General features: G+C 39.2%; 1 pseudogene; it reads right to left on the bottom strand.

Annotated features, from left to right (window-relative positions):
- Positions 1–248: 248 nt before the first annotated feature.
- On the bottom strand, positions 249–1,129 carry LOC115857340 (small ribosomal subunit protein uS2B-like; annotated as a pseudogene).
- Positions 1,130–11,206: the final 10,077 nt, after the last annotated feature.

Raw genomic sequence — 11,206 nt, 5'->3', positions numbered from 1 at the left:
CACACTTTGAAACTGTACCCCTTCCCCCACCAAAGTGGTCAGTGTGTCGCCCCCAGGGTGCTTTTGGTAAGTTGCTGCTCCCCATAAACATGGTCATTTTCCCATGGTTTTAATCAAGTAGGCCAGGTTGTTATTTTTTAACAATGTAATATGTGTGCCATGAAATGGAAGGTTATCCTGTGCTAAAAATGAAGCTTGATCATGCTCTGGGAACTTCTTTTCTTGCAATACCTGCTTCCATTCACTATCTAGTCAGTGGCCCAAGCAGTGGGAGCTACAGACCACTCTTCCAGCGGCAGACTGAGCTCTCCATTCTTCAGTAGGGAACTGCCGGATAGCACAGAGAGCACCTGCCAACCTTCAGACCAGCCTGGGACCTGGGATTGAGTAGCAGTAAATTTGGGAGCTGGAGCAGTTCATTCATCCTGAAATTCCTCCTTGGTTACAGCTTTTTAAGCAGCCTGATCTTCCTTTTCAGTCTATTTCAGACCTCTGAAGGAGTAGAGATTAGGTGTGACCTCCCATGGGTGTTCACAGGAGAAGGTGCCACGTATGTGCAGAGCTTCCTTGGCCAGCATCTACCACATCAGACTCACTAAGTGAGCCCCTTTGTTGTTATAGGGGATGGTCTCTGTCCTTCCTGCTAGAGCCTTCACATAGTGCAGAGGACAGTCTGTGTTATACTGAGCGACTGTAGGCAGGTTAACATAAGATGCCTCTGTGAGAGGCTGGTGGTCAACCCTCGGATCAGTAACCACCAGAAATCATGACCCCCAGAAGGCTGCCTGGATTTGGTTGGTGAATATTCCAGGAGTTAAGCGGCCAGCAGTAGGAGTGGCTCCAGTGACAGCAGCAAACTTCAGCACAGCTCTATCACCAGTAATCTTGGAGGATATGATACCGCTATCAGCTGAGTTTTCAATGGCACAAGCTGCCAGCAAAGGCTTCTAAGCTTTTCCCAGTTTCTCTTCACATTTATGATGTAGATGCCACTGCCTTTTTTTTTTTTTTTGTAGATGTACTGTTCCATTTGGAAGTCAAGGTTTTTGCCACCTAAGTGGGTTCCTGCTGCAAGGAATTTGTGGACATCCTCCTCCCTCATTAGCAGAATATCAAGGGCTCTGGACATGGTGAAAATTTCCATTTACCTTATGATAGGAACCCAGAACAATGCTGCATGGACCCCTCTATGGGTAGTGCAGAAAGGTGAGTTGTATTTTGATTTGTATTTTTATTATTATCAACTTGCACATTTTTTTCATGTGTATTGTCGGTTTATATTTCTTCATTTGTGAATTATCACGATGTTTTCCCATTTTTCTTTGGAGACTTTGTCTTTTGCTAAGTTGGAAGCATCCCTTATATATAGTACCTAGTTTCAACACTCATCCTCAAACGTGTTGCTAAAATACTTTCTCAGTTTGGGGCTTTCTTTTTAAAATTCTTTAAAGGTATTTAACAAACAACTTTTATTTGTATTTTTAATAGTTTTTGACCAAAAATGAGGTACTGAAAATAGATTTTCAGGAAAACTAATTTAGCAGTGGTAGGCAGGGTTGATTAGATAGGGAAGGCTCAATTAAGATATCAGTTCATAATGAAAAAGTGAGACAAGTTTCTACAGTCAGAAGCCGGAGATGGAAACAAAACATAATGAATAAGTATCAGATGCCTTTTAAGGGAAGAATGATAGGAATTGGTTCAATGTAGCATCTAAAGAGATATGAGTTACAGATGATTCCAAAATTTAAGACTAAGAAAAATATATCAGTGCTAGAAACATAAATGTTAGCATGCTGCCCCATTGTTTTTCTCAAAGTTTGTTTTCTTTGATTTTAAGTAAACTGAGTTTAAGGTGACAACAATCTACAAATATGAACACTGAAGAGTTGTTAGGAATTTTTTTCTACCACATCTTTGATAAGCATTCCAAAATAATGAAACTCAAATTCATGTTTGGTTTTATTTCATTATAACCATTATTTGTGTTGTTAGCTAGTGGCCACCAGGTACAGAGGATTTTCTCAGTCTTCCCTCTAACTTACTGCTATGGTTGTGTTACTCCTCCTGTCCCATACTGGTCCCATATTGGTCCCAAGTCACAGGTGTATGATCTGCTGTGACATGAGACTCCAGTCTCTACTCTGCTTCCATCCCTTCCCCTATGTTCCGGAATTACCACCCACTACATATCTAAGCCCAAGCTTACTACATATATGGAATCATGGGCAATGGCAAATGGCTTGGCTGATCAGAAGCCTGGAAAGAGAAAGATTAAAAGATCAGGTTCAAGGAGGTCTGAGGTAGAGGCATGTGGATGGACACAGGAGAAGGGGCACATGTGGAGAACAAAAAGTAGCACTGATACATTGCTGTCTCTTGGTACAGGACTGTGACATCTTGCCTATAAAAGGTTGTCATAAGAATCCCATAGAGAGGAGTCTCTGCTACTTTCTCTGTCCATCTGACAATCTCTTATCCACAATCCAAAATCCAAAGATTTCTGACATCCAACCGTTATTTTTTTGCAAATTCATTTGGCAGCAGAAATTTACTTGAACTGACATGACGACAGTATAGTTTCAATTATTATTAATAAAGCCAATAAATTAAAGAGCCCAGATGTCACGTGATTTTCCAATACAGTAAGGATTACAGTGGTGAGAAGAGCACCCACATTACTAAGAACGCAGGTGGTGGCTCTTTTCTGCGGGCTGGGGCAGGAGAACGTGCTATAAGACTAAGCTCACTGGTAACAGTAGAAATGAATAAAGTCCCCAAACAATAAAGGCCAGTGGTGTTGCTTAACCATCAAAAGCCTGGTGGATGCAACTGATCATAATGACCCTCATGTCATCTATCACTGTCGCACCCAGTGCCTCTTCCTCAGCTCACATCTATGGCTGCAACGAAGATCCTTTACAAACAGCTTATGAAGGGGTTTGGGTTCATGAATGGTAAGCTGGGGGTGTGGGTTCAAGACAGAAATAGGTGGCAACAGCACTATAGCCTCATTCAGGGTAAGACAGAGACGATATGAAGTCATCTCAATGAGAAGAGGTCCAGACAGTACCCTGCTCACCCATTTTGTGTGGACAGAGAAGTGGCGCAAGCTTAGAATATGTATGGAATAACACACAGTGGGAAATGGCTTGGCTGATCAGGGGACTGGAAAGAGAAGTGTTGAAAGACCAGTTCCAAAGAGTTCTGGGTAGAGACATGGGATTGGGCATCTGAGAATGGTCACTCATTGTGGAGATGTTCATATCACATGTTAATGCCCACCAGAGATCTCCACCATGAAAGCAGAACTAAACATCCTGGTAAATAAAACTGAATTGTCCAGTTTACACAAGCCAGCCTCTGGCATCAGCCACCCTGGTGCTGACCCAGTGGACACAGAAAAGAAGTTTCCATGATGACAGAGTTGGAGGCTATGCAACCATGTGGGCTCCTACTTGCCAAAGCCACAAAATGTCCAATGTGCCAGCAATAGAGACCATTGCTGATCTGTTCACATGTCACCAAGTGGTCACGGGAGGCCAGCTGAATACATTGGACTCCTTCTGTCTTGTAAGGTATAGTGATTCATTTTGATAAGAACAGACACATATTACAGTTATGGAATCGTTTTTCCTACCCATGATACCTAGGGTCTAGCACCATTGTCCTAGACCCTAGCACCATTGTCCTAGGGTCTATAAAACATGATTCATCACTACAAGACTCCATGTAATATTATGTCAGATCAAAGGAACCATTCTATAGAAAAGGGGGTTTGTAGATGGCCCATGACATGATTCACCAGACATATTACACACAGTGCCATCCAGAAGCTTCTGGCCAGATACAGAAATGGAATAGCCTGCTGAAGGCTAAGCTGAAGGTCAGAGAAGATACTTTACAATGACTCCATTCCTTCAGGACTTAGTGTCCACTTTAATTCAAAGGCCTTTATATGATGGTGTGTCTCCAGTAAGTAGAATGTATAAGTCCAGAAACCAAAATGCAGAAGTAGGATTAACCCCACTTATCATCACTCTCAGTGACTCACCTGGCAAATTTGTGCTTCCCATCCCTGCCACTCTGGGCGCTCTTCCATCAAAAAGAAACATTTCCACTAGGACACAGCAAGAGCCCTTACTGAACTATCAGCTAAGGGTTGCCTCCTAGACACGTCATGTTCCTCTTGCAAATGACCAGAATGTGAGTGGAGTTAGCACACTGGTAGGAGTAATTGACCGTTTTTCACCAGTAGAAGTGATACAAAGGGGGCAGGGAACAATATATCTGATATTCAGATGATCATTGGGGCACGTCTTGGTGTCCCCTTCCCAAGTTTTGGTGGTTAGTGGAAAAGTTTAGTAATATTTTTCTGAGAAAAGCGTGGTGACCTGGGGCTCAGAAACCTCAAGGATGGTGGTCTGGGTCACGCCAAGGAATGATAAATGTCCTTCCCTGAACCTCTGTCTCAAAGTCTGATTCCTGTAGAACCTAGCCTGAGACTGCATGTTTATTTAAGAGCGACACCTCAGACATGGCTGGAAATGTCATGTACTATATGGTATAAATACTGTATTCCTTTTTTAAAATATGAAAAGCTTTTAATTCTAAAGTGTTGTCAGCCCCAAAGTTTTCAGATAAAGGATTTCAAACCTGCATTTACCGAATAAAATAGAATAGGGAAAAGAGGCTATAAGGATTAGATTATGGTTCTTTTGTGCATCTTTTATGTTTGCTTATGACCAACACTTCCACACTTTGTCTTCTTTCTTCTTTGCAAAAATCAGTCTTCCTCTACCACTGCCTGACTCAGGAATCTTCCATAAGCCTGGCTTTCCAAGAAGGTTCACTTTTCCTTCTCATGTAATCTCCAAACAATGACATCTAGAAGACCTAATGTTCATCTTTAAATTTTTATTAGATTATATCTTTCCTAGTACAAATATTTAAGTATTTTCCAAGGAATACCCTCCTCAAATTTTCTAAATTAAAAATAAGCAAGTTATCTGCTACTAACAGCCCGGGATTATATAAAATTTTCTCTTTGACACGTTACAAAAGTTGCTTGTCAAGGATGAAGAGTAATGATTAGAATGAACACTTACAACTAATGACTAGGATTATACATTCTATCTATATTTCTCAAAAAGATTGCTTCCTTGTAAACACTACAGTGTTTGAAGTGTTATCTGGCATTATAGCTCCATCAAGTGGTAAAATTGACATGAAACTGTAGGATTATATGCTTAGTCTCCAAATGCATTCAGTTTAATTTCCATACTCGAATTCCTATCAAGGCTTTATTTATACTTAAATATCACCTCATTTCAAAACACAACCTGAGCTATTCTTAATTTGGAAATTCTGATGATTTATTTATGGACAAAGATGGAGTATTTAGTTTTTTGGCGGGGGGTAAGGAAACTGAAGAAATCACATTTTCCTACTATTTATTTTGATTCTTTACTATCTGTAAATTACACTTGGCTACTGGAAATGGCTATTGTCAGGCCTCAGGTCCTCGCTGACTTTTGGCCAGAGGCAATTCCTTACCACGTGGGCCTCTCCATATGGCTGCGCACAGTGTGCCATCTTGTTTCTCTCTCAGGGCAGAAGATCCAGGAGAGGAGGAGAAACAGTGAGAGAGCAAGAGCAAAATGCAAGTCACAGTCTTTTTGTGACCTAATCTCAGAAGAGACATCCCACCACTTTCACTGTCTTTTCTATTCATTAGAAATGGGTCCAGTGTGCACTCAAGGGAAGGGAATTACACTGCAACGTGAATACCAGCTGGCAGGGATCACTGGGGGCCGTCTTAGAGGCTGCCTATCAAAGTGCTTTCCTGAAATAAATGCAAACCTGAAAAGCTCATACTTTTTAAAAATTCAAATGTATTATCATTCATTCATAGACACTAATAATTTTATTATTAATAATAGGGTTTACTATGCTCCAGGTACTATTCTAAATGTTAACCACATATTTACTGATTGTCAACTCTCTAATCCTTCTAACAACCATATAAGGTAAGTATTATTATTATTCCCACATACAGTTGGGGAAATGAAGGCACAGCAAAATTAAGAAATTTGTCAGAGTTTGAAACTAGGCCATCTGGCTCCAAGGAGAATATAGTGTTTAATGTGCTCTCTACGTGCCGTACAACAGAAATCGTAAATTGAAGATGAGGAACACCATTGAAAATAAAGGTAAAAACAGAATTTCAGCAATGATTCTCAGCTTCCTATTATTCCAACTGATAATTTAAAAATATAAATACAGTGACCCCACTTCTGCCTCACCTTCAGTAGCCCTAGTTTAGGCTAATATCCTGGTATAATTGTTAATGATTCTTTCACCCTCAAAAGCCCACATTTAGATACTAAATTATATATATTTGTATTTATATATATATGCTTTAAAAGTGTCCCAACACTTCTGAAGACTACCACACATTTCATCAACGGAGAAACTTCAGTCGCCCCCTCATACCTCCAGGTGATTCTGATGTGGCCCTAAGGGTCAATAGTCGCATTTTAGATAGTGAAAGCTATAAGAAAAGCAATGGTACAATAATATCACAGAGAGTTTGCCTTGATTAGGGAGCAGCACAAATCATTTAGCCAACTCCCACACAAATCTAGAGGCAGAAACTCAAATATATTGAAAAACTTAACTATAAAAATATCATGTTGTTTTTAGAAGTTGTCTATGACTTTGTCTTTTAGGAATGCAATGTAAAATGTGGGTCTGGTTAAGTTGATTAATTTTTTCAGTAAAGATATCCCAACTAGACAGATTATAGTCCAAGATTTTTAAGAAATTATTTTAGGTTGCCTATGTATATTAAATTGAGTTGCTAAGCAGGCAAATGCATACATTATTAACAAAACATTTATTTTTCAAGTTAGTAAGGACTAAACAGACTAAAAATTGTTGAAACAGATACTCAAAAGTAAATGTATAGAAAATAACTAAGAACACGCAAATTTTCAGATACTGCCATAGCAGAGAAAGGTTACACTTTGATCTTTAGCCAGAAGAGGGCATTACATGACTACCATTTGGTGGTGTGTTACTATATGTTTTTTTTAAAATCTAGAAAGACTAGATCTATGAAAAAAAAAAGAATGATAACATCCAAAACTATACACTGAAATTATTTAATAAAAATAATTTTCCAGGGACTTCCCTGGTGGCACAGTGCTTAAGAATCCGCCTTCCAGTGCAGGGGATGAGGGTTCAATCCCTGGTCAGGGAACTAGATCCCACATGCATGCCACAACTAAAGAGCACACGTGCCGCAACTAAGGAGCTGGTGAGCTGCAACTAAGGAGCCCGGGAGCCACAACTAAGGAGCCTGCCTGCCACAACTAAGACCTGGTACAACCAAAATAAATAAATGAAATAAATAAATCAGCTCATTTAAAAAATAATAATAATTTTCCAAATGATTCTGCTTAAAGTAGTCAGCTTTCTTTTTACCTGAGAATTTAATAAACTTATTATTTCATTATACCTATGGTCACTATGTTTTATTACAGCCAAGGATTTAAGATGGAGGAAGATCATTCATTGTTAAAACTTACAGGACCCTAAGACCCCCCAATTCGAATTTCTTCATTTTACAAATGATACAGCTGAAGTTCAGAGATGTTATGTGGCATGCCTGAGATCCCCAGGGCTGGCACTGTCATCTGAGACTGAGTCTCCTCTAACCATTCCCCTGAGATCCACCCTTCTATAGTCTCCAGTTCACCATCACATCAAAGCACCACCCCAAAGGCTGACATGGGGGGCTGAATGATTCATGTCAGAACTTCCAGCAGCACTGACAACACCAAAAGAAGAAGGAGCAACTCACCTGTAAATATGGAAGTTAATACAATTTAAATATAAACATTTTCCATTGTGACCATACCTAAGAACTGTTTCTAGTAGAACAAAATTCTCCTCTTTTCAAAATGATATCAAAATGCTTCTCCTTGAAAGGGACACAAGAGAAGATAGCAAGCCCTACATTACTTTTCCTGCTGGCCCAAATAATGTTGACAATAGTATTGTAGAACCAGATGTCAGCAATCAGATCGTCTCTCTTATTTATAAACATTTTATAATGAAGAATCTAAGGCCCTTGGAGGTTAAATTATTGGCTCAAGGACACAAACCTGGCAAACGCCAGAAGTGATGGCTCATTTAAGGTCTGTGGAAGGCAGAATTCTATGATGTCCTTTTCCCCAGTGTTGTTTCCCTGATTAAATTACCTTATGAGGCAAAAGGAATTTTGCAGATGCAATTAATGTTACTAATCAGTTGACCTTAAAATAGAAAGATTATCCCAGCGGGCTTAATTTAATCACATAAGCCCTTTAAGGGAGGATAATTTTCTCCAGCTATGGGCAAAGAGGACCTCAGATGTTTCCAGAGTATGAGAGGAATTGGATGTGAAGAACTAACATTTTCCATCCTTGAGATGGAGGGCCCAGGTGGTGAGGGAAGCCAAGACTGAGAGCAGCCCCAGATGATAATGAAAGGAAGGTCTATAACTGTGAGTAACTGAATTCTGCCAAGGATATGAAATAAATTTGGAAGCAGGTTCTTCCCAGAGTATCCAGGTAAGACCCCAGCCCCAGCACCTTGGTTTCAGCCCTGTGGGATCATAAGCAGGGAACCCAATTGAGCCCACATGGAATTTTGACTAACTGTAAAATAATAAATGGATGTTCTTTTAAGCTGCTGAATTTGAGTGATTTGGCATATAGCAATAGAAAACTAATACTAGGACTAACTTGAAAGCAGAAAGTATTTGAGATTTTAAGAAAGAGGGACTTCAACCTAAGGATTTTCTTACACCAATGATAAGAGAGCAGAGAAGCTAAATGCAGCACAGTGAGGCAACTCTGATTAGCTGCTACAGAAAGCTACTGCCACCCCAAGGTCAGAGGACAGTGGGAAGTAGGCTACTGGAGCCCATGGGTTGGATTCACACAGCAGCAGCTGGAACCAGAGAAGCCTCTCCAGGGGGTACTTGAGGCCATTGAAAGAGCTGTGGTAATTGCAGGACCCACAGCCTGAGGCATAGGGAGGGGGTGAGTCTTCCTTCTTCCGCCTTCCAGTCTTCCCAGAGTATCTCCCATTGACTAGACCCTGCTGGATACTTGGTGATACAGGAGCCTGAGAAACAGCATGTAAAGGTCAGCATCCTGCCACACAGAGCAGAGCAGGGAAAGGACAAGAAACAGGTCTATGGCAAACAGACCCAAAACAGATACAGATAGTGTCAGAACCTTCAAGAAGACAAGGCAGTTAGAGTTCAGGAACTGTGCCAGGTTATTTATATGTGTTATCTCTCTTAGTTCATACTTGGTATGAATAGCTTCTTTTTTGTATTCTTATCTTACTAGCTAGGAAATCAAGGTCTAGGGAAGTTAAAAATATTTGCCCCAAATTATATTGCCTTAAATAATAGACATTGTTTTAAGTGCAGTTTTATGTAACAATCATGAGCCAACTTGAAGGAGTCACCAGGAAGCCCTGTAAATGCTACCGTTTGAAGCTGTAGGAAAATATGAAGACGGTAGAAAAATTACACGCAATTTTATATTTTACTTCCCTAAATAACTTTCATTTTTACTGGAAAGAAAATACATTTCAGATCATTATTTTCAATAGTTGCACAGTTCAGTAGATTTTGTGTTCACCTATTGGGGTTAGGTTGATCACTCCTCCAGCTATAATAAAAGACATTTCCACTTATAATCACAGAATTAAATCTGCATGAAGGCTCACAAGATTAACTTGTACGTGCATTTCCAATGTTATTTTCTGAGATTTACATTCCAAAGATCTATGTTGCAGTAATGTTATTTCGTGTGGAAGAATTACCTGCTTCTTTTTAGTGTTAGTTTAATATATTAATAATAAAGTATGCCATGACAGAAGGGCAGGAAGAGGAATATTTATGCCTAGTAGAGCAATGGTCTCCAAGTCAAATATAAACAACATTGACTGGAGTGGGGAAACACGTTCTGTTTATATTTAATTTTACCTAAAATGAGAAACAATTAGTCTTTTATACTCTTTAATGTATGGATCACTGCTGACACCTTCAACAGCTCTGCAGGTCAGATTCTCATATGGTTCCACATTCCTAATACCTCCAGAGCCTCCTGATGTGTTGAAGATGTCATTTTTACATTTTGGTCTTTTATAGCATTTTGCTAAGTATTGAAACATTTCTGTCCCCACTTAAATGTATCCATAGATAATATTATTTTATGTAAACTGTACTAACCCTTAAAAAATAGGTAAGTAGCATAAAAATATCCCTTCAATAAAATTGTATATAATCCTGATAAGGCAAGTATGAAGAAGGGAGCAATAAGAAAATGACAGAGCTGATACTTCTTTTCCTGATATTAGCACTTTTTCAGTCACTAGGGACTAATATCCATGAAGATTTAATTAAATATAACATTCAATCACATCATTCTCACAAAACTGTATTCTTACTATTCATATTTGTACTGAGAGGAAAAATATTTTTGTACCATTATAATCATTTAAAATAGGATATTGCCAAAGCAATCTTGAGAAAGAAAACTGGAGCTGGAGGAATCAGGCTGCCCGACTTCAGACTATACTACAAAGCTACAGTAATCAAGACAATATGGTACTGGCACAAAAACAGAAATATAGATCAATGGAACAGGATAGAAAGCCAGAGATAAACCCACGTGCGTATGGTCACCTTATTCTTGATAAAGGAGGCAAGAATATACAATGGAGAAAAGACAGCCGCTTCAATAAATGGTGCTGGGAAAACTGGGCAGCTACGTGTAAAAGAATGAAATTAGAACACTCCCTAACACCATACACAAAAATAAACTCAAAATGGATTAAAGATCTAAATGTAAGGCCAGAAACTATCAAACTCTTAGAGGAAAACATAGGCAGAACACTCTATGACATAAATCACAGCAAGATCCTTTTTGACCCACCTCCTAGAGAAATGGAAATAAAAACAAAAATAAACAAATGGGACCTAATGAAATGTCAAAGCTTTTGCACAGCAAAGGAAACTATAAACAAGACCAAAAGACAACCCTCAGAATGGGAGAAAATATTTGCAAATGAAGCAACTGACAAAGGATTAATCTCCAAAACTTACAAGCAGCTCATGCAGCTCAATAACAAAAAAACA

Source organism: Globicephala melas, chromosome 5 (assembly GCF_963455315.2).
Source record: "Globicephala melas chromosome 5, mGloMel1.2, whole genome shotgun sequence".
Classification (NCBI taxonomy): Eukaryota; Metazoa; Chordata; class Mammalia; order Artiodactyla; family Delphinidae; genus Globicephala; species Globicephala melas.
This window is presented reverse-complemented; position numbering and strand designations above follow the sequence as displayed.